Below are 24,844 nucleotides of genomic sequence, written 5' to 3' on the forward strand. Positions count from 1 at the left end.
TTACCTCCAGGCTGTCCTTATTTTGTTCTATAGTCAGGCTAGTGAATTACCCCACTCACTGGTCATTTATGAAATTCATGAGGTGGTGTACCTCAGTTTCCCCTCTTGTACAACAGACCAAGTTTGCAATAGTTTCTCTGCTGTACCAAGCTTTAAGTTTATTCTCAGGTAATAGCTGAGACACAGCTTCAGATTTTAGCACTGTACACACACACAAAATTGTCTTTTGCCTAACGTCCTCCTTGCACTGTGATTACTTTTTACACAACTGTACCCCGATTACACTTCCATCTTGTACAACTAGACACAACCAGGGACAGCCAAGTTAAGTTCCAAAAGAAACCCCTTCCATCCTTTAGTGATTTTGATTACATTACCCAAAAGTCAGATAATTTTGATCAGATTCTCTCTCTGCCTGCAGCAGTCCCTTATAGACCATTTCTGTGGGAAAAGGGCCCATTTTCCCTCAGAATAGCTGTAAAGGCTTCTGGGGACAGAAGCATAGTGGTGATAGTAGCCACTCTACCTGACCCCCTTGGAAAATTTAATTACCAAGCTTCCATCCAATGTGACTGCACAGAGTTGCACATACAGTTACATTTATATAACTGGGTTTTATTGTTAAACAAAAACTTCCTTCTTGACATCTCACATAAGTATCCAAAGTACCCTCCATTAAAACGTCAGAAAAACAAGAGTGTGGAAAGGCAGGTTGCACTTTGAAACCCTTTTTTTTTTTTTTCCTTCTTTCTCTCCACTTGGATACATCGCATTGGATAGGTGAGTGGCAGCCTGTAAGTCCCCCTCCCCAACAGTCTGCGCAGCTGCTTGGAGGGAGTATTGCGAACTCTCGTGATGGTAGTTGCGGGTTCTGGCAAGCCAGGGTAAAGGATTTTTTGGATAAATGGATAAGGGAGAGCCAGGACCCATACCAGGTGCAGGGGTCAACCTGGGATGAGATTAAAAAGGAAATTGAGAAAGTGTTAGGGGACCCAGAGGGATGGGGGTTGGCTGAGGAGCCCACCCTCCTTGGTATATGGGTAATGGAAGAAGGTCCCTTCCCATGGGGACTGAATGCCTTCCATGGAAAGGAGGCACTTCAGTCTGCTTATGAGAGGTTTGAAGTAAGGGCAGCATTATGGGAAGCTGCCAGTAATCTTTCAAGTTTGGTGCTGCTTCAGCAAGGGCTGCTGAAGGGTTGTAAATTAGTTAGGGGTAGTGAAAGATGATTTGGCACAACAGGATTTAAAGTCAAAAGCAGAGTTAACAGACCACCTTTAGAGACTGGATCTGAGACTTGGTCCTGGGGGAGTGGGGGTGCGGGTGGGTGTGGGTGTGGGAGATGGGAACAGGGAATGGGGGTAAGAACATTGGAATCATGTTTTGCTAAAGGGGGAAATGGGAACAGGGAATGGGAGTGGGGAAATTGGAATCATGTTTTGCTAAAGGGGGGAATGGGAGTAAGGAAGTTGGAATCATGTTTTGCTAAGGGCAGGAATGGGAACAGGGACACAGGTGTAAGGCTCTATGGTGTCAGAGCTGGGAAGGAGGACACTAAGGAAGGAAACTGGAATCATGCTTGCTGGAAGTTCACCCCAATAAACATCGAATTGTTTGCATCTTTGGACTTTGGGTATTGTTGCTCTCTGTTCATGCGAGAAGGACCAGGGAAGTAAGTGGATGAAGGCATAAGCCCCCTAACAAAGACATCCAATTTTGATTTCAAAAGGATCTGCTCTAGGTCAAATGGGAATTAATTCATGGCAGTCCTATGCCTTGTGTTCTACAGAAGGTCAGCCTAGATCAGTAGTTTTCAACTTCTTTTCATTTGAGGACTCCTAAAAAATTTTGAATGGAGGTGCAGGACCCCTTTGGAAATCCTAGACATAATCTGTGGACCCCCAGAGGTCTGCAGGTGACAGGTTAAAAACCACTCCTAGATTATCATAATTGTCTCTTCTGGCCTTAGAAATCTGTGAATCTCCTCATTTTTCGTCTGTAGGGTTGATATTTTTAGGAGGAGAGTGACACTCAGAGACTGGCTCAAAGCGTTCTCCAACAAAGCTTCAGTTCTTTCAGCATCAGTAAAATGGATTTAGAAGGCAACTATGGTAAGTGTTTCTTTGCTGGCTTCTAATATTCATGCAGGGAACTGGACTAGATGACCTCTCGAGGTCCCTTCCAGTCCTACAATTCTATATTTCTATTCATGGTTCCTGCAAAGATACAGTGAGAGACAGCTTAGATCTTTGAAAGTATGAAAATATTTTAAACTTGGTTAAAGGAGGGAGTGGAGTAACTTTCCGCTATAGGCATTAAGTTTGGTGAATATATGCTTCTGTGTATTAGAGCAGCAGTTCACAACTTCTTTTATTCTGGGACCCAAAACCAGGTGCAGTGGTGGTCTTGCAATTCAAAACAACACAAACTTTAGAGGCAATAAAGGATGATGTGGGTCAATATCACAGCAAGAAACAATACCTAGGTTTTGCAAGGTGGGTGTGAGACTGGCTGGGTAATATGTAGTTGTTGGGTCGGGGACTGGGTGTTCTGAGACAAATGCTTCTAGGCAGTGTATTGGGTGCAGATACTCTATATCATGGCCCAACCTTTGTGAGCCAGGAAGGCTGGAGTGGGGGCATAACTGCAGCTGTGTGTGGTTCGTTTTATTTATTTAGCGTATGCAATCCGGCCAAGTCGCAGTGTTCTTATCAGTGATGTTCAAGGCATGAAGACCTCCAGGAAGTTGCCATTTTGCAGTCCTCCACAGTGTGCATCATGGTTTGTGGGTTCCCACATTGACCTAGTGGACTATGTCCCCCAGCTGCAGCATGTCTCTGGTCTGGAGAAATGGAGGATCCAACTAGCAGATCAAATTTGCTGTGTGGGGTACAAACTGGTTATAAAGCTACAGTCATGTCTTGTGCAGCCAGGGCCTAAATCAGTTTCCTGGGGATCATCCCAGTGAAGTGACTGTTCTTATTAAGGCCCTGTCCTTGCCATAATTCATAATTGACTTTATTACCAGTGGCTGGCTCCAAAATGCGTTTTGCTACAGACGCAACATGGTTAATATCCTGTTAGTACAAGGGCTGTCAAGCAATTAAAAAATGTAATCGCTCACTTAAAAATAATAGAATACCATTTAAACATTTGTGGATGTTTTCTACATTTTCAAATATATTTATGTCAATTACAACACAGAATACAAAGTGTACAGTGCTCACTTATATTTATTTTTTATTACAAATATTTATACTGTACAAAAAAACAAAAGAAATAGTGTTTTTCACTGTGCACTATATTACTTGTATTAGGTCATCTCTTTATCATGAAAGTTGAACTCGCAAGTGTAGAATTATGTACAAAAAAAATTGCATTATCAAATAAAACAATGTAAAACTTTAGAGCCTACAAGTACACTCAGTCTTACTTCTTGTTCAGCCAATTGCTAAGACAAACAAGTTTGTTTACATTTGCAGGAGATAATGTGTCCATGCTGATGAGTTCTGCTCAATAATGATCCAAAGCAGTGTGGCCCACACGTGTTCACTTTCATCATCTGAGTTGGATGCCACCAGCAGAAGGTTGATTTTCTCTTTTGGTGGTTTGGGTTCTGTAGTTTCCACATTGGAGTATTGCTCTTTTAAGACTTCTGAAAGCATGCTCCACACCTCGTTCCTCTCATATTTTGGAAGGCACTTCAGATTCTTAAACCTTGGGTCGAGTGCTGTAGCTATCTTTAGAAATCTCAGATTGGTACCTTCTTTGTGTTTGGTCAGATCTGCAGTGAAAGTGTTCTTCAAATGAACAACCTGTGCTGGGTCATCATCCGCGACTGCTATAACAGGAAATCTGTGGCAGCGTGCGGGTGAAACAGCGCAGGGGGCGCACCGCTCTCCCCCAAGGAGTTCAGTCACACGTTATTTAACCCATTATTTTTTTAACAAGCGTCATCCGCATGGAAGCACGTCCTCTGGAACGGTGGCCGAGGCATGAAGGGGCATACGAATGTTCAGCATCTCTGGCATGTAAATACCTTGCAATAACGGCTACAAAAGTGCCTGTTCTCACTTTCAGGTGACATTGTGAATAAGAAGTGGGCAGCATATCTCCCATAAATGTCAACAGACTTGTTTCTCTCTGTGATTGACTGAACAAGAAGTAGGAGTGAGTAGACTTGTAAGGTCTAAAGTTTTACATTGGTTTGTTTTTGAGTGCAGTTATGTAACAAAAAAATCTACATTTGTAAGTTGCACTTTCACGATAAAGAGATTGCACCTCAGTACTTGTATGAGGTGAATTGAAAAATGGGATTTCTTTTGTTTATCATTTTTACAGTGCAAATATTTGCAATAAATAGAATAGAGTGAGCACTGTACCTTTTGTATTCTGTGTTGTAACTGAAATCAATATATTTGAAAATGTAGAAAACATCCACAAATGTGTAATACGCAATAGAATACCAATTGAAATGTAACTGTGTGATTCATTTTTTTAATAAATTTTTTTTGAGTTAATTGCGTGAGTTAACTGGGATTAATCGACAGCCCTAATTAGTACCATGGTCAGGTAAGGGTGCTGCCCTCTCCAGAGGCCTAGCCAGGTATATGGTGTTGGTTTGATGCACTGGGGACTTTTTTCCCCCCTATAGTAGATCATGGATGCACGGGCTTGGTTCTCTGGAACCACTGAATGAAGTTCAGGGCTTGTCTACGCTTCCGCTTAAGTTGTTGTCACTTATGTCGGTCACGGATATGAAAAAGCCACCCCCCTGAGCTGTCCGCACCAGCACTAAGTCAGTGGGACACACTCTCATTCTCTCATAGCTTCCACCTTTCACTGAGGTGGAGTAATTATGCTGACAGGAAAGTACGCTCTGGTCTTCATAGTGTGTTTACACTACTGCCCTACATTGGGGCAGCTGCAGTGAGTCTGGTGAAGACTAGCCCCCGGACCAGGACCCTCTTGCAGTGTGACTACCCCTCGGGGCACACTCTCACTAGGACAAGCCTCCTGGGCTTCAGCTCCTCCTTGCTCTGACCTCGGAGCATTCAGCATCCCTGTCTCACGCCTGCAGTGAGCCACCTGAATAGGACACCTGGGGAAACCTTACACGCCCTCCAAAGGGGCCATGCACCCCCAACTTCAGCAGTCAGGAGTGACTCTCATCCAGCGGTGTAAAACAGAAGGGTTTATTAGTCTTCTGGAAAACAGCATAGAGCAGAATCTTGTTAGCACAGAAAGCAGGAAGTTACAGCAAAGTTCAACTTGAGGAGACCCAGAGCCATGGGTCTCTCCTCCTGAGTCCAAAACCAGGAGTCTGGCCCGGCAGTCAGTTGCCAGGATACAACTATTGTCTGGGCCCAGGGAGCTAGACGGCACTTGCACCTTCCCTCTCAGGGTATCTGCAAAGGTCACACACCCTTATCCCACCACCTAGATACTTGTGCAACACATAGGGAAAACTGAGGCGCGCACAGTATTCATGCAAACACTAGGACATTTTCCACTTCGTCACAAGTAGCCATTTGTCCTAAGTACCTGTGTCAGTCTTTCTCAATGGCCTGTCCCTCAGATCTCCCTGACACTGTTAGAAAGGCTGCAAGCTTTGGATTCACCAAGGGCAAGTGATGCCTGACCAACCTGATATCTCATCATGGAAGGCAAACTGGTTCTGTGGATATGGGGAAAGCAGTGCATGTGATATATCTTGACTTTAGCAAAACTTTTGATACGGTCTCCCACAGTATTCTTGCCAGCAAGTTAAAGTAGTGTGGATTGGATGAATGGACTATAAGGTGGATAGAAAGCTGGCTAGATTGTCGGGCTCAACGGGTAGTGATCAATGGCTCCATGTCTAGTTGGCAGCTGGTATCAAGCGGAGTGCCCCAGGGGTCAGTCCTGGGGCTGGTTTTGTTCAACATCTTTATTAATGGTCTGGATGATGGGATTAATTGCACCCTCAGCAAGTTTGCAGATGACACTAAACTGGGAGGAGAAGTAGATACGCTGGAAGGTAGGGAAGGGTCCAGAGTGACCTAGACAAATTGGAGGATTGGGCCAAAAGAAATCTGATATGGGCCCTCGCTATGTTCAGTGAGTGTTGGGCTCTTAAGCACCTGCCAACCTCTGCACTTTACAGGGCCAAGTGCACTGTAGTGCAAATTGCATCCTTAACTCCAGGACAAGGACAAGTGCAGAGTTCTTCACTTACGAAGGAAAGAAATCTCATGCACTGCTACAGTGCAGAAAAGGACCTGAGGATTACAGTGGATGAGAAGCTGGATATGAGTCAGCAGTGTGCCCTTGTTGCCAAGAAGGCCAGTGGTATATTGGGCTGTATTAGTAGGAGCATTGCCAGCAGATGGAGGGAAGTGGTTATTCCCCTCCATTTGGCACTGGTGAGGCCACACCTGGAGTGTTGCATCCAGTTTTGGTCCCCCCACTACAGAAGGGATGTGGACAAATTGGAGGGAGTCTAGCGGAGGGCAACGAAAATTATTAAGGAGCTGGGGCACATGACTTACAAGGAGAGGCTGAGGGAACTGGGGTTATTTAGTCTGCAGAAGTGAAGAGTGAGGGGGAATTTGATAGCAGCCTTTAACTACCTGAAGGGGGGTTCCAAAGAGGATAGAGCAAGGCTGTTTTCAGTGGTGGCAGATGACAGAACAAGAAGCAATGCTCTCAAGTTGCAGTGGGGGAGGTCTAGGTTGGATATTAGGAAACACTATTTCACTAGGAGGGCGGTGAAGCACTGGAATGGGTTACCTAGGGAGATGGTGGAAACTCCATCCTTAGAGGTTTTCAAGGCCCGGCTTGACAAAGCCTTGGCTTGGATTATTTAGTTGGTGTTGGTCTTGCTTTGAGCAGGGGTTTGGACTAGATGACCTCCTGAGGTCCCTTCCAACCCTGATATTCTATGATTCTAAGCTGGTCCCTGGTATCAAAAAGGTTGATTACATAAATCAGTGTTTTTTCAATCTGGCCCGTCCCCCTTACTTCTAGCTATCTAGAAAACCTCCCACAGTCTGTTGGCCCATGTTCCTTTCTGTGCATGCCCTCTGTACACTGATACAAACATGGATAAATAGCATGGAAGGTGTGAGGGGAGACACATTTGTGATGGCAAGAAAGCTGCTGCATGGACACAAACTGAATTCTGAAGAAGAGGTCTATGTATGCTTGAAAGCTTGTGTCTCTAACTATCAGAAGTTGGTCCTCCCCTACCTTGTCCCTTCTGTGTAACTGTTAAGTGATTAAGGTGACTTGTGCCTGTCTCTGGGTCATAGTATGGACTAGGAGGGAACATTTTCAAAAAGTGCCTGTGACTTAGGCCCTCACTATGTTCAGTGAGTGTTGGGCTCTTAAGCACCTGCCAACCTCTGCACTTTACAGGGCCAAGTGCTCTGTAGTGCAAATTGCATCCTTAACTCCAGACATGTTTGTTTGAGTTTGATTTTTTCTTAATCCAGCAGAGATGGCCTTGGAGTATGAAGGTAAATGCAAAAGGATTTACTTCAGAATGCTGTGCTTCTGCCAATCGTTAGCATGTCACTGCTGTACAACTAGCTAATTTGGTAGCTTCAAGGGTTTTTATAGTAATGTTTATTTCCAGCTCACTGTTCTGCATAAGTATAGTCATTAATATGTACTGGCCACTCTGCCCTACTGATTGCGCTTTCCTCATTTTTAATTGAATATTCCACTCACCCAAAATCCGAAGTGAATTTGGTTGGGTACAGACAGAGTGTGCCAACTTAGCAGTTTGGCATTTTTGTCTCGGCTATTAAAAATTGATAGCTTAACCCCGTTAGAGGGCAGCTCCAGTACCTAGTATGTTTCCACTCTTGTTAATTGTGTTGATGATGAACTTAGATCTTGTTTTACAGAATGTTTTCTTTTGTATTTTTATTCCTTCTCTTCCAGTTGATGCTTTGGATCCAGAGAGGTTAATACAATGTCCCTATGATAACTATCATCAAATCAGGGCCTGTCGGTTTCCCTATCATCTTATAAAGTGCAGGAAGGTAGGATGGGATGTTAAGGTCTCTAATGCACTTGGGAAATCATATTTTTGTAAATGCTAATGCATGGTGAGCTCAGTACGCTGTGCTGCCTTTTGCTAGAAGGATGCATTCGCTTGCTATTAGGCTGGAAGAAGCCGTCTTTATTTCGTATTTACATCGCTCATCCATTTACCACTTCGTAAAAGCATCCAGTTCATATTTAGTAATGCCCTTCAGATCAGTGCATTTACCCTGAAGAAAGGCGAAACAGGTTCTTCAGAATACCTAGCTCAGTGATGGGATCCTATTCTCTTCCAACAGTTCACTCATGGGACCAGGGTATTTACTTCCCACTTCAGGCCATGGAGCAAATGCAGCCAGTGTTAGATGGATGCCTTCTGGCTGGCCAAAGCAGAAGTGATCTGATGTTGTAGTTAATTCTTTACTTTGCAATCAGAGCAGGAGAGCTGCTAAGCCATCTTTTTTTATATTGCTAATAACTCTATTCAGTGTACATCTGTCTGCAAGTCCCTCTTCTCAGTCTTCTATCCTGGGCGAGAATGCTGTGTATTTAAGAGGAGAATCTGCTCCTTTCTTTTGTCCTCTCAGTCTAGTATCTTATTTTAAGCTCTCCAGTGCTAGTGTATATTAGTTGTACAGGTATAAGCACACTTATACCGGTATAACTGCATCCACGTTTTAAGATGATGTCCTGGTGTGATTGTATTGGTTAGGAATCACACCCCTAGCCAACATCGCTATAGTGATAGAAAAGCCATGCAGAGCAAGCCTGAGCAGTGGGTTCTTCCTCTTTGTATTCTTGCTCTTTTCTAAGGGTAAAGGCTCTTCATTCAGTGGGGGACAGTAGTGCTCTTCTATGTCCACACTAGTTTACCTATACTGGCAAAATGCTCCCAATATGGCCTCAGCTGGAACATTGAGTAACTTTCCTCCTGTTTCAGAAGGGTTAAATTAACTGCAAAGACTTAAGCTCTAGCGCAGGCAGAGACTTATCATAGAATATCGGGGTTGGAAGGAACCTCGGGAGGTCATCTAGTCCAACCCCCTGCTCAAAGCAGGACCAATCCCCAACTAAATCATCCCAGCCAGGGCTTTGTCAAGCCTGACCTTAAAAACCTCTAAGGAAGAAGATTCCACCACCTCCTTAGGTAACGCATTCCAGTGCTTCACCACCCTCCTAGTGAAAAAGTTTTTCCTAATATCCAACCTAAACCTCCCCCACTGCAACTTGAGACCATTACTCCTCGTTCTGTCATCTGGTACCACTGAGAACAGTCTAGATCCATCCTCTTTGGAACCCTCTTTCAGGTAGTTGAAAGCAGCTATCAAATCCCCCCCTCCTCCTTCTCTGCCGCAGACTAAACAATCCCTGTTCCCTCAGTTTCTCCTCATAAGTCACGTGTTCCAGTCCCCTAATCATTCTTGTTGCCCTCCGCTGGACGTTTTCCAATTTTTTCACATCCTTCTTGTAGAGTAGGGCCCAAAACTGGACACAGATGAGGCCTCACCAATGTCGAGTAGAGGGGAACGATCACGTCCCTAGCTCTGCTGGCAATGCCCCTACTTATACATCCCAAAATGTCATTGGCCTTCTTGGCAACAAGGGCACACTGTTGACTCATATCCAGCTTCTCGTCCACTGTCACCCCTAGGTCCTTTTCTGCAGAACTGTTGCCGAGCCATTCGGTCCCTAGTCTGTAGCGGTGCATGGGATTCTTCCATCCTAAGTGCAGGACTCTGCACTTGTCCTTGTTGAACCTCATCAGGTTTCTTTTGGCACAATCTTCCAACTTGTCTAGGTCCCTCTGTATCCTATCCCTACCCTCCAGTGTATCTACCTCTCCTCCCAGTTTAGTGTCATCTGCAAACTTGCTGAGGGTGCAATCCACGCCATCCTCCAGATCCTTAATGAAGATACTGAACAAAACCAGCCCCAGGACCGACCCTTAGGGCACTCCACTTGATACCGGCTGCTAACTAGACATGGAGCCATTGATCACTACCCGTTGAGCCCGACAATCTAAACAGCTTTCTATCTACCTTATAGTTCATTCATCCAGCCCATACTTCTTTAACTTGCTGGCAAGAATACTGTGGGAGACCATGTCAAAAGCTTTGCTAAAGTCAAGGAATAACACGTCCACTGCTTTCCCTTCATCCACAGAACCAGTTATCTCGTCATAGAAGGCAATTAGATTACTCAGGCATGACTTGCCCTTGGTGAATCCATGCTGACTGTTCCTGATCACTTTCCTCTCCTCTAAGTGCTTCAGAATTGATTCCTTGAGGACCTGCTCCATGACTTTTCCAGGGACTGAGGTGAGGCTGACTGGCCTGTAGTTCCCTGGATCCTCCTTCTTTCCTTTTTTAAAGATGGGCACTACATTAGCCTTTTTCCAGTCATCTGGGACCTCCCCCGATCGCCATGAGTTTTCAAAGATAATGGCCAATGACTCTGTAGTCGTATCTGCCAACTCCTTTAGCATTCTTGGATGCAGTGCATCCGGCCCCATGGACTTGTGCTCATCCAGCTTTTCTAAATAGTCCCGAACCACTTCTTTCTCCACAGAGGGCTGGTCACCTCCTCCGCATGCTGTGCTGCCCAGTGCAGTAGTCTGGGAGCTGACCTTGTTCGTGAAGACAGAGGCAAAAAAAGTACATTAGCTTTTTCCACATCCTCTGTCACTAGGTGGCCTCCATCATTCACACTTTCCTTGACTTTCTTCTTGTTCTCTAGTTTGTCGCTTACTTAATTTAAAAATAAAGTGGCTGAATTATTTAGGATTTCAAAGCACTTACTCCCCATGTAGGGTTTTTAGGGCAATTTCATCTGTGCATTGAACCATGCCAGTGATGACACTGCAACAGTTTCACTGTGCTTGTTCTGGGGCTGATCTTCAATCAGATAAATGCAGGGCATAGTTTAAATGTGAAAATAAACAAACATAGGCTGTATCATAAAGGATGCATATGCTTTGCTGTTTTTCCACTGCTTTTGTGCTCAGGACCTGAGCTAAGTTTGACTTTCCTTGTTTTAATTTTTTCAACCTATTTAAGGATGCAGATTGCACAAACCCTTCTCTAGTGATTAGAAAACACAAGGGTTTGGGTGAAATTCAGTGAGATAGCACATGCTTTTTCTGTTTCTCTAGAACCACCCTGAAATTGCAAAGCAGCTAGCCACATGCCCCTTTAATGCCCGCCATCAGATTCCCAGAGCTGAGATCAGCCATCATATATCAAGCTGTGATGACAAAAGCTGCATTGAGGAAGACATTGGTGAGAAAATATTAGACTCCTTTGGCTCTGTAAACTCACTTTGGGAACTCTTGGGCTAACGGAGTTCTAACGTAACTTTTGCTGTTAATGTGAGATTGTTTTAATGCTCTATTATTCCATAAGCAACCCTTTACCTATAGTGCTTCATGATCCTGAAGCAGTAGGAATCCTTTAAGGCTTGAGTTTCATTCATTCTGTGTCCGTGCAAATTCTCCTAAGCATCTGAGAGGCAACTGGCTTGCATTACATGTGTTATCTGCCAGAGATTTTAGCATTCAAATGGGAACTGTGCATTATGCCATAAACTGTGTGTGTTGAATGAGATCTAGTTGGGAATCTGGATGGCTTAGAGAGGAAAGATAGTGGCCATGAGAGGGCTGGGTCTCCAGTGCAGATCTGACCTGATAGTGACCAAAAATCTTTATAGCCTGTCTAGTGGCATATGTGAAATAAATTGGTCTCAGTCCAGTTCTTAATGGACAAGTGTCTAGATCATAACAATCCTCACTTCTGTTACATCCTACTTGACTATCTTAGCAGAAAAGCCATGACTGAGCCAGGGAGGCTGAACAACTTTCCCAACAGGAGTTGGGTTCCTCCAGTTCAGAGTGGGGCAAGTTGGGGAGGGGACTATGGAGAAGCTTCCCTACCACTGCCCATGCTGTCTGCTCTGTGATGAGGAGTTCACTATCCAGGTCTGTCAGCCCAGCACCTAAATCACTTGGTTATGTGGGTCGTGTTCCAGTTCTTCCCCCCACTGATATCTATATGGCTATCACTACACTGGAAAACGTACCTATTCTCTGGCAAATGTAGAGTTGTACTGAAGATAACAATGATGTGCATGTTAATGTAGAAAGGGCTTAGAGCATGACAGTAGTGAAAAAACCCTGAGAAGATTTTTGTGACATGACAGTAGAAACACACCTGAACCCTCTCCCAATTCGTATGTTGGAGCAGCTGCACCATTGCTGAAAAAAGTGTGCAGAATTGTTTAGCTGTAGAAAAGGCCTAAAACAGGCATTGGCAAATGGGGGCCACATCCACCCTGCCAGATCATTTGATTTGGCTTGCCAAACATTCGGTGTTGTAGCAAACCTTTCTGAGTTAGACAATATATAGCCTCTTAAGGTATGGCCCACCAAAGGGTTCTCATGGATTTTGTATCCCTTTGCTACCTTCAAGATGCCCATCCCTGGCCTCAAGAGTTTTGCTCCTAAGACTAGGGGAGTACCTGATCAGCTTCCAGTGTATGCTGCTCCTCGCCAAGGCCTAGAGCTATTCTGCAGCTAGGTCAAAAAATGATTAATGTACCTAAAATAGGATTTTATTTTGTCCAGAAAGATTTTCTCACTAAGACTCTTCTTTGCTTTAAGTGAGTCAGTCAAATAACTGCCAGGGAGAGAAGATGAACATTGTCAGCATGTGGCAGCCGCCCCCATGTGACGAAGATTGGGATAGAGGTAAGGAAGTAGGTTGATGACATGGGCTGTCAGCGCCTGCTGTTCCCTTCTTCTTGTCCCCGAAGAAGTCACATGGACTAGGAGAGAGAGGTCCCATAGATCCTTCTCCACAGATCATGTGTTGGGACACCCAATTATACTGTCCCTGAACAAATGAAGTTCTCCTGCTTCACAGGCTCTTCCACATGCCTTCTATTCTCTACAAAACTTCTGTTGTTTTCCATATAGTCTGTTGCACCATCTGTGCTTTGATGAAAATGGAAATTGATGATAACCTTTACACTTTATATTTCTCAGTTAAATGTCTGCTTTGCTGTCACTTATGCCAAGCCTTAGAAAATTCTCATTCGCTTTTGTAAACCTAGCAGCGTCTCTGCCATATTTCTTATTTGATGTTGCTATGACCCTTGCAGAAGTTACTCGGTACTGAGCCACAATGATGTGTGTTTCCTTTTGGCAGATCTACAGGAGCAATCAAATTCTGCTTTCGTTTGGGGCACGTTCAGTAGTGGCGTAAACAGGTAGCAAAAGGTGTATTTCTTGTGACAGTGCTTTCCATAAAAGATGTGCTTTCAAACTACTTTGAACTCATGCTGCTGTGTTGTTGGGAAGATGCAATTTACTTTACGAATTCTATTTTTGGGGTGATGGTGGGGGCGTTCCCACTGGCGTGACTCAACATTCCTGTGCCCCTGGGTCAATGTTTCCTGTCTCCTTTTGGTGGCAGATCCATAGGAGAGTATAAGAACATACTGTTGCTACCAGATAATGGTTACTCCTCTAGTTCTGCTGTAGTACTATTAGTGCTGATGGTCCTGGGTTCAATCCCCACTGGTTCTGTATTTGTTGGGGGGGTTATTAAACACTAAACTGTTCTGCTGGGCTTGATAGAAATGCAGACTGATGTCAGCTGTTAAGCAATTTAGGCTTAAACTTCTGACAGCTAATCTAATCTCTCATGACCTGAGTCAGAAATAATCATTTTGTTGTTTGTGTAATCACAATGCAGGATTGGAAAATGAAGCATAATGTATCTGGTCATTATCTCTGTTTCACCCCTGAACACCCAAATCATTGTACTGTGCCTTACCTGTCTAATCAGAGGTGCTCAACATATGAACTTCTACAGCCTGTAACAGTGACATAGAATTGTAGGACTGAAGGGACCTCGAGGTCGTCTAATCCAGTCCCATGCACTCATGGCAGGACTAAGTATTATCTAGACCAGTGGTTTTCAAACTGCGGGTCGTGACCCAGAACTGGGTTGCGGAATGAAAGGCACTGGGCCGCGGCGGCTCTCGTCAGCACTGCTGACCGGGCCGTTAAAAGTCCCGTCGGTGGTGCTGCCCAGCTAAGGCAGGCTAGTCCCTAGCTGTTCCGACACTGCACTGTGCCCTGGCAGCGACCGGCAGCGACCAGAAGCAGGTCCAGCTCCTAGGTGGGGGGTGAGTCCCAGGGCTCCATGCGCTGCCCCCGCCCAGAGCACTGGCTCTGCACTCCCATTGGCCAGTTCCCGGCCAGTGGGAGCTGGGTGGGGCAATGCCTGTGGGCGAGAGCCATGCGGAGCTGCTTGCACCCCTGCGCCTAGGAGCCGGACATGCTGCTGGCCGCTTCCGGGGTGCAGCGTTGTCCGCAGTGCCAGGAAAGGCAGGAAGCCTGCCTCTGCACCCCAGCTGCACCGCTGACCAGGAGCCTCCCCAGGTAACACCACACCCCTGCCCCAGCTCTGAACCCCCCAAACCCAGAGCCCCCTCCTGCAGCCCCAGCCCAGAGCCCTGACCCCCTCCCACACTCTGAGCCCCTCATTCCTGGCCGCAGCCCACACCCCAGACTCCTCATCCCCAGCTCCTTTGGATCACGGGCATCAACAATTTTTTTCAACTGGGTCACCAGAAAAAAAGTTTGAAAACCACTGATCTAGACCATCCCTCACAGCTGTCTGTCTAACCTGCTCTTAAAAATCTCCAGTGATGGAGATTCTGCAACCTCCCTAAGCAATTTATTCCAGTGCTCAACCACTTGGACAAAAGGAAAAACTTCCTGTCAAACCTAAACCGCCCTTGCTGAAATTTAAGCCCATTGTTTCTTGTCCTATTCTCAGTGGTTAAAGAGAACAGTTTTTCTCCCTTTTCCTTGTAGCAACCTTTTATCTACTTGAAAACCGTTATGTCCTTCCTCAGTCTTCTCTTCTCCAGGCTAAACAAACCCAATTTTTTTCAATCTTCCCCCATAGGTCATGTTTTCTAGACCTTTAATCAGTTTTGTTGCTCTTCTCTGAACTTCCTTCAATTTGTCCACATCTTTCCTGAAATGTGGCACCAATCATTGGATACAATCCTCCAGATTTCAGAGTAACAGCCGTGTTAGTCTGTATTCGCAAAAAGAAAAGGAGTACTTGTGGCACCCTAGAGACTAACCAATTTATTTGAGCATAAGCTTTCGTGAGCTGCAGCTCACTTCATCGGATGCATACTGTGGAAGACATTATACAGTATGATGTATACAGAAGACATTATATACACAGAGACCATGAAACAATACCTCCTCCCACCCCACTCTCCTGCTGGTAATAGCTTATCCAAAGTGATCGCTCTCCTTACAATGTGCATGATGATCAAGTTGGGCCATTTCCAGCACAAATCCAGGTTTTCCCACCCCGCCCCTTTCCAGATGACATTTAATCAGCATGGACTAGAGCAGAAGAATTACTTCTCGCGTCTTGCTTACAACACTCCTGCTAATGCATCTCAGAATGACTCCTATTTAGCTTGTGATCCAGTTTGACCCTCAGATCCTTTTCTTCAGTACTCCATCCTAGGCAAGTCATTTCCCATTTTGTATGTGTGCAACTGACAGTGAAGTACTCTGAATTTGTTCTTATTGAATTTCATCCTGTGACGGGTTCCCCCAGGGGTACCACCTGGGACTGGGGTTCCACTGAGCCCACTGACTCACCAGCCTGGGCTCCCTCTCAGCACTGTGCTGCTGTCACAGGCTATAGACTGCTCCTGGACCTGCACTCCCAGCAGCATTCACACAGGCAGGGACACACCCAGCTGCAGTTTCATGCAGGCTTTGGACAGCCACTGCATGATCCAGCAATAGAGAGGCTACAGCCAAAATAACCCCCAGTCTGGGACCCCAGAGCTGTACCATCCCGCCCTGATCAAAACCCCAATCAGTATGAATTTATTACCCAGTTCACCATTCCCTCAATGTGGAGAGGACAATGCATACTTGTGTTAACCAGGCTGAGATTTTTTCCCAGACACTTTGATCACAGCCATTCCAGTTTAGATAAAGCAAAAAAGTTTAGCTACAAAAGAGAGACTATAAGTGGTAGAAAACAGACCAAAACAGATTACCTAGTAAATAAACAGAACTGCAAACTATAAGCCAAAAATACTAGAAAGATTGGATCTGAATTAACAAATTCCCACCCTGGTTGATGATACAGTCAGGCTTGCAGATTCTTAAGGGACAAGCTGCATTTGTTTTGCAGCTTGGGATCTCCTACCCTGTTCCAAGACTTTTTCTTTTAGAGCTTCTCTCTGAGTTGTGGGGAAGTGAAGAACAACCAACGATGTCACTCCTTGCCTTATATAGCTTTTTCATATGGCAGGAGCTCTGTTTCAAACTTGGTTCCCAGACCAGTTTGTGGAAAAATTCAGGTACCCCAAATGGAGTCCAGAAGCATGGTCTGGTCACATGCCCTTGCAGAGTCATAGCAGCCATAACTTACAGACTGGCCTTCCACAGGAAGGCTAAGCTATTCCACAGCCCATTGTCTTTGTTGATGAGCCATTAGCACTGTTTTGGCTTCTTCATTGTTGTACCTGAAAGGCTGGCTGTGTGTGTTTTCCAGAGTAAGCCCCTTTGAAATACAGATACCTAGTCAATATTCATAACTTCAGATACAAAAATGATACATGCATACAAATAGGATAATCATATTCAGCAAATCATAATTTTTCCAGTGACACCTTACATGACCGATCTTGTACAAAACATCATAATTATGCCATAATCATCCTAATAATAATACTATGATGACTATGGAGTGTTGCACATCCTATTTACTTCAGACCATTTCTCCAGTTTGTCCAGATCATTTTGAATTTTAATCCTATCCCCCAAAGTACTTGTAACCCCTTGCAGCTTGGTATTGTCTGCAAACTTTATAAATGTGCTCTCTATGCCATTATCTAAATTGCTGATGAAGATACTGAACAGAACCGAACCCAGAACTGATCCCTGTGGGACCCCACTCAGTATGCCCTTCCAGCTTGACTGTGAGCCACCTACTCTTTGGGAACGATTTTCCAACCAGTTATTCACCCACCTTGTAGGAGTCCATCTAGGTTGTATTTCTCTAGTTTGTTTATGAGGAGGTCATGCGAGACCATATCAAAAGCCTTATTAAACTTAAGATACACCACATCTACCATTACCCTCCCCCATCCACAAGGCTTGTTACACTGTCAAAGAAAGCTATTAGGTTGGTTTTGCCACGATTTGTTCTTGACAAATCCATGCTGATTGTTCCTTATTGCCCTATTTCTAGGATTCGGCAATTTGATTGCTTAATTATTTGCTCCATTATCTTCTCGGGTACTGATGTTAAGCTGACTGGTCTGTAATTCCCCAGGTTGTCCTTATTCCCCTTTTTATAGATTTGGCGCTATATTTGCCCCTTTTCCAGTCCTCTGGAATCTCCTGTCTTCTATGACTTTTCAAAGATAATTGCTTATGGCTCAGATATCTCCTCAGTCAGCACCTTGAATATTTTAGGATGTATTTCACCAGGCCCTGCTGACTTGAAGACATCTAACTTGTCTAAGTAATTTTTAACTTTTTCTTTCCCTATTTTAGCCTCTGATCCTATCTCATTTTCACTGGCATTCACTGTTAGACGTCTGCATGTATAGAGATGACTAGGGCATGTGTGCTGAGATGCCATTTACAGTTGAGGGCAGTGCAATACTGATAATCAAGCTTTAACTCTGGTTTTTCTTGCTGTCTTTAGCTTATTTCTTTCTTGTCTGGATGACTGATTCTGGGGATTTTAGTCAAAGTAGATGGTATCAACATGTTGTTCACTTTTCTCTAGCCTTTGCGAGGAGAAGTAACTGTTCTGATTGCATGAAGATTTGTTTAAATTAACATACTCTGTTGTCTTCAGTTTTAGAAAAATACTTCAATATTTATAGTAAAAGGTACTTGACTAAAAGAAGTACACATGTGTAGGATAATTCGTATTTGATCTCTTTCAGCCCTGGGTCCAGCGTAGTAATGGAACAAGAGAGTAACCTAATGTCAGGCATGAGAGCACCCAAGTCCTTGCCATATAGCCTATCCTGGAAAAGCAGTAAGTACAACGGCTGGTGGTCTCCTCGTGCTGTAAGCTGGGACCTACATGTTAGCTCAAAGTGGAACGGGATAACTTTTCTCTGTATTTTTATTCCATGTGTCAGCATTCTCCTCCATAAACTGAAATGCTTTTATTGCCACCATCAGCAAGTGGAGATGGAGAGCTCTGTAACACAATCCTCCCTAGAAGCAGCTGCATTTCTGTAGTGTCTTCTGTATCCAGGTTTTATTTTGCTGTAGGTGGCATTGTGTCAAAGGTTGTCAGGCTCCACGTATTGCCCCCATTACTGTAGCATCTGACATTTAACTTATTCACCGCTATTGGTTAAACAAAAGTCGAGGCTTACAAACAGGTCTGAGTTTGGCACAGTGGAGCTCAACACAGTTGTAGCTCTTCGGGTATAGCTGCTACTGAAGTCAGTGGAAGCTGTACACGTGTGTAGCAGCTGTAGCATTTGGTTTGGTTTTTCCAAGGGGATGTAATCTAAACTAAAAAGGCCATTGTTTGGAATAAGTGTTCACGTAGGAAGTCACCCACATAGTGGTGTAGTAATGTGTATTCCTGAGGGAATTCTGCACTAAAAAATTAAACGTTCTGCACACAATATTTTAAAATTCTGTATATTTTATTTGTCAAAATAATAATATAATCACAGGAGTTTCAATTATTTTGGGATCTTATTTCAAAATACCTGTCAGCCAGTATGTCTGTAACAATACAGACAGCAAAAAAAAGATTCCCCCAGGAGTAGAGAGTCAAAGAAACTCCTACAATAACCCAGTTCCTGTTTCTCTGTTATGCTTTTGTTGGGCACCTGTCTGAGTGTGTCACACACATCAGCTGGGCCCATCTTGGGAGAAATCTCTGTCCCTCCAGTCTTAGACATCCACACCCCCTCCCCTCCCAGAGTCCAGCTGTGGGGCACCCCCTTAGTCCCCCAGACACCTGCACCCCCTACCACCCAGAACCCAGGGATCCAGAGGGAGAAACAGCCTGATGCTGGGTCCCAGGCTTGTACAGAGTTTCCTGCATGCCACTTCCTTCAGGACCTGCTGGGAACTGCACCTGCATGGAAAAGTCCAGCTCCCCCTCCCCCTGGCAGTGTCATGTATTTGCAAGCTGGAGAGCCAGGCTCTGCTAGGTCCCGCATCTGCTACTGACAGCCAGCAGCTTTGCAGCACTAATTCTGCTCTGGGAGGAGGGGGGGGGATGAAATTATGTGCAAATTCTGCACTGTGTTGTGGCACAAAATTCCCCCTGGAGTAAATGTTGGTAATTTTCCCCTATATACAAGCCTGGGTTTGTTCCCAATGGTGTCTATGGATGAGTCTATTGTACTTGTTGGGAAGTGTGGGCTCAAGACTTGGCATTTTTTCTCAGTCATCTGAATCCATCCCTGATGAGCTGAAATGGCTGTTATCCCTCCCAAAGTCAGATCCTGAGCTTCAGCTCCATGCCTTACTCTGAATGCCCTGTCTCAGCCCTTTGCTGCATGGCTGCCGTGCTTTCTTGTCCACCACATGTCCTGCTAGTGGAGGGGACGAGGATCTCCGACCGCAGATGTCAGGCTGTGGGGACCGGAAACGGCTCAGAAAAGAGAAGCAAAAATTACCCAGGGTCTGGAATGGCTTCCATACAAGGAGAGACTAAAGAGATGACTAAGTGGGATGTGATAGAGGCCTATAAAATCATGATTGTTGTAGAAAAAGTGAATAGAGAAGCATTATTTACCATTTCACACAATACAAAAACCAGGGGGTCACCTGATCAAATGAATAGGCAGTAGGTTTAATACAAACAAAAGGAAGTACTTTTTCACACCGTGCACAACTAACCTGTGGAACTCATTGACATGGGATGTTGTGGTGACCAAAAGTGTAACTGGGCTTAAGCAAGAATTGGATAAGTTCATGGAGGATAGCTCAATCAATAGCTATTAGCCAAGATGATACGGGATGTTACCCCATGCTTTAGGTGACTCTCAATCTGTAACTGCTAGAAGTTGGGAGTGGAAGAGAGGGGTGGATCACTCCATAATTGCTCTGTTGTGTTTACTCCCCTTGAAGCTCTGGTAGGGGCCACTGTTGGAGACAGGATACTGAGCAAGATGGAATATGATCTGACCCAGTATTGCAGCTCTTACGAGCTCTTGCCACATATGACTTTTCACAAGGTTTTGTTCTTTAAAAACTGATTCAGTTGCCCAGTGTCCCAAGAGCCCGATTCCCAAAGCACTGAGTTCAGGGTAACTATTATTAAACAGCCTGGTGGTATTCCATGCCATTTGGATCCTAGGGAGGGAGTTTCATGTACTTACACTATACTTAATTGAAAATCTTTTACCCCTTAAACAGCAACAAGCATTAACTGGAAGGAGGTGTGACCCATTGGGCGTTTTTCTTGGTCCCCTTGTCAAACTGTAGCCGTGACGGACTGGCCATAAAGCTGTCCTGTTCCGGGGATGCCTGTGGCTTGAAAGAAAGCAAGATTTTGCAAGAGAATTCCTTTGAAGTAGCCATTAGTTTAAACATTAGGGAGGATTATGGTCTTTTACTTCTGAGTATATGACAGAGTTTCTGTGATCTGAGCATCTGTTCCCAGTGTGAGCCCCACTTGCTACAGAGACTGTCTCCTTGATCTTGGGCAAGTTACTTAAGCTCCCCGTGCCTCAGTTTCCCCATCTACAGAATGGAGGGATAGTAATACTTACCCTGCAAGTTAAGTATTACTAGTTATCTGAGAAGATAAACATGCAACTTATAAAGCATCCTCAGATGAAAGGTGATGGAGAAGCACAAAATAGCATTATTACGGTTTACACTTTGGGTAGGAATTTGCCAGTTTAAAAAAAAAGGCCTCCGCTTTTGCAGGAGATCCCCATTGAAATACACACATTACTTGATGCCTACTGTAAATTGCCAGGCGAAAGTGTGAATGAACTGAGAATGCAGCATCATGGACACAGTTATTTGCAGTGCAAAACACACTCCACATAAATGAGGGCTTGGTGTGAAGCTTATTTCTGTAGTTTATTTTTATAACTGTATTTTGAGCTAGTAGGTCAGGATTCATGTAACTATAACTCTGAGGTGCTGAGTGATGAATACGTTTCAAAAGCATAATGTCTAATAGTCTGGTTGTAATCTGATTTAAGAAAAATCGGAAAATTGTAATACACTATGCTAATCGACTCCTTCTTTGTACCAAGCAGGGTATTTTTTTTTTACCCTTTAAGTGCGGTTCTCCTGTCAAAAGCAGCCTTACATAAAACACATGGGCGGGGGAACAAGAGAGAGATGATTAATTCCCAAGTTTTCCTCAGGTGTTAGGCCAGAAAATTCATGATGATATTATTTATATCGTTGTTACAGCCAGGATCTCATGGTGCTAAGGGCTGTACAAACAGAGAACAAAAAGACAGTCCCTTCCCCAAAGAGCTTAGAATCCAAGTAAGAATCTGAAAGTCACGCTGGCTTGTGCATTGCCAAGAATTAGAGATTCTGCAGCTGGAACTCAGTTTGACTAATCTGGCTATACACAAGCCAGCTCTCCCTCTCAGCTTTGCTGGCTTTGCAGGGCTAGCAGAAGTAGTTTGGTCAGTAAAGTAAGCAGAAAGATAACAAACAAATGTACAGAAGTGGCAGGTCAGAGTAAAGGGAACTGTCTAATATCCTCGCTTTTCAAGCCAGAACTAAACTTTAAAAATGTTCCAGTACTTAGAGCGGCAGTGAAGCTTGCATTTTGCCTTCAGAACACCTTTTTTGGACTCCTTTTTAAGCAGACCTGTTAGGTACAACCAGATGCTTAATCACCTCCCATGATTAAAAAGCCAGGCAGCCCAGGATGTTGTACCAATTTCACAATAAAATCTGCTGGGTGCATGTGTCTACGGAGTACAGGGTGCGTTGTCGGCAGCCCTCTGCTTTTTTTTTTATGCTGAGGTGCATGGATGGGAAATTGGTACTTGAAAAATGACTGCTCATCAGCTTTTGCTACGGTCATCACTATGGGCTGGCTGGCTGTGGTATGGAATAGTCGACCATTTCCAGATGCTGGACAGTAGGTGTCCTGATTTCAGGTGGAGAGTCCACATGTATCATTGGACAGGTACTGGAACATTTCACAGACGAAACCTGCAGTCAGTCTTGTCACTGTATGGGCAGGCCACCTTGGAATTGTGTGCACCTGTATCTGATTAGATTTTCTAGTACATTAATCTTGTGAGATGAGGTTTTCTAAGGAGGATACTTGGGTGAAAGGGGGAATGGCTTAGCTCAGTGCCTGAAGGTCACAGCATTGATAAACACACACTGGAGATGAGTTCAGATGTGTCTGTGTACATTTGGATTGGTTGAGAGTGAGCTAAAGCAGAACGACTTACTCCAAGTGTGTGGTAAGGACCCTTAACGTGCCCAAATAGAGCAGCTGGTCATATAAAGCTTTAGCCAGCTTTCTAGCCAAGGTGTGGTGAGGATCCAGTCTAGCAGGGCTTCCTGGAGACCTACAGAATGTACCTGTGCTTCATATTTGATCTTTCTTAATGAATCATTGCACTATGGGCTGATGCACGGGATCAGCCTTGTTCTGCTGGGTCGGCTCCCAAAGTCACAGCAGTAAGGACGGTTGCTTGGTTTTCATTCCACTGAAGGTGTTGGAGCTCCAGCCAGACAGGCTGGGTCTATTTTTGGGAAGGAACTAATGCTGAGCTCTGGGCTCAGGTTGGGCACTAGTCCTGATCTTGCATGAGCACAGCCAAAGGGGCAGGAATAACAGCATCCCACCATACATTGGGACTCTATATAGAGCAGTGAGACATCTGCTTCCCCCAGTTAAGGAGCTTTTCCTGCATGTTGCTTGTAAACAGAGAACAGTTTGTCTAATAAACTCCCCCCTTCTCTGTGTTTATGAAAGGGCCCCATAGCCCTTATCCAGGCCTCCAGTCCCATTCCCCTACTCCCTGGTGTGCTGACCAAGGAGCAAAACGCTAGCTCCCCTGTGCTTGTACAGGTGTTGCTTTGTGCTCTGGGGGTGGTAGCATGAGGAGTGCTGCGTCACTGCTTTGGGGAGACCGCAAACTGCCTGGCTGTGAGCACGAGTGTGGAAGAACAGTCCAAGTGTCTGCGTTTCAACACAGTGATTGACTTTGCTGAGGGGGCAGCTCGTGGACCTAGACTGAGTCCAAAGCAGCTTGCCTGATGCTTACAACTGGGGGATGATGATAGAGCTGCTATTGTTGATTATCTAAAATGTCTTGCTTTTCCATCTAATTGCAGGAGCCGGTAACTGAAGACCAGAGAAGAGGCTGCTATTGAGTGCTCCTCATCTGTTTCCTTTAGAAATGTGAGGTGCTGGTTAGGAGACTCAGACTTATAAATTCCCTCTGTGTTGGCTAAGCACTCACAGCCCTAACCTTCCTGCAGAACTGTCCTTCACGTATCGGCTGCTGTCCCGAAATTATCCCGACCAAGGTAATTAGACAGAATGCTGTTAACCCTTGATATCAGAGATCAAACCCTCAAAAACTAACTCCACGCACGCTGATGCCAAGGAGCTAGCAGAGTTCAAACTGTCTGGATCAGCATGCTCTACAAGTTACCTCCTGTATGGGGTTTGCGTAAATCATTGCGCAAGCCCTGCATGTCTTTGGATTTAAATGTGTTGCAGCCGTTTACCACTGCATGGTGCTGATGGTACGTCCCTCTCATAGGGATTGCTGTGCCAGTTCGGACCATTGGTCCATGTGAGCCCACACTGGGGGTAAGCTCTCGGTGGTACATCTCTCCCCGATGGGGAGTTAGGCACCTGAATGTTTGGTTCCCCTCTGTTTCCCTCCAGAGACCTTAAATGTGTTTGTGTGTCCCAGGGTCAGATCAGCTGCAGCTCTAAGGCCTGCCTGTTATGCGCACCCACCTAGATGTGAAAAAGGAGCTGCCATTCAGACTGTAGATGGTGTATGGGGGAGTCAAAGCAAAAAGTCTTTAAAACAAAATATTCTCATTGCTGTTTCGATTAGGCCTAAAAGTTCATCTGTAAGGGAGCTGGGATGGGGGATTTTGCTGAAAAGTGGCTGCCTTATCAATAAAACAGTTGCACTGTGCCCTCCCACCGTGGCAGCCCTAACACCACACTTCACATATGTGATGCCCAGTGCATGCTGCTGCTTGAGCACCTCTGGCCTGGTGCCCCTCTCTAGTCTCGCTCAGACTCTCTTGGGCTGTGGGGACTTGCAAATGATTTTTGTACTCCGTCACAGGGAGTGCCATTTAGTTCTGAGCAGGGGCATGTGTGGGTGTCCTTGTGCTTCATGGAGAAGGTGAGGGAACGTTAATTGTTGTAAGGACAGGGCTGGGGTGGCAGGAACGTTACGCATCCTGGAACATCCCCCCAGTCTAACACCTGGTGTCACGTGATCTGGATAACATTAAAGCGTGAGACTATCCAGCCAGATCCTGGTCTGTAGCTCTGTCCCATCTGTGTCTGTCCAGCAGAGCAAAGGGAACAGAGGGCAGCCAGGAATTTCCCTGACATCAAGCTGGCATAACGAGTTTCATGCTACCTGCTCCCTTCTCCTGGGGCAGAGAAGTGCTGGAGTGGGCCTCCCTAAAGCATCAGACACTCCAGCCATTCTTGGCCCAAAGAGCAGTCTCGGGAGAACTGTGGTAGTCAGCATAGTTTCAAGTAGTCCTTAGCCTGCATTAATT

General features: G+C 45.0%; 1 pseudogene across 1 annotated transcript; it reads left to right on the top strand.

Annotated features, from left to right (window-relative positions):
- Nucleotides 1–2,006: 2,006 nt before the first annotated feature.
- On the top strand, nucleotides 2,007–24,152 carry LOC144277736 (gametocyte-specific factor 1-like; annotated as a pseudogene). The gene is made up of 7 exons (XR_013348480.1): nucleotides 2,007–2,111; nucleotides 7,930–8,030; nucleotides 11,183–11,309; nucleotides 12,686–12,772; nucleotides 13,233–13,272; nucleotides 18,007–18,140; nucleotides 23,417–24,152. The product of XR_013348480.1 is annotated as a gametocyte-specific factor 1-like (transcript).
- The last annotated feature ends 692 nt before the right edge of the window (nucleotides 24,153–24,844 follow it).

This window comes from Eretmochelys imbricata, chromosome 20 (genome assembly GCF_965152235.1).
Source record: "Eretmochelys imbricata isolate rEreImb1 chromosome 20, rEreImb1.hap1, whole genome shotgun sequence".
Classification (NCBI taxonomy): Eukaryota; Metazoa; Chordata; order Testudines; family Cheloniidae; genus Eretmochelys; species Eretmochelys imbricata.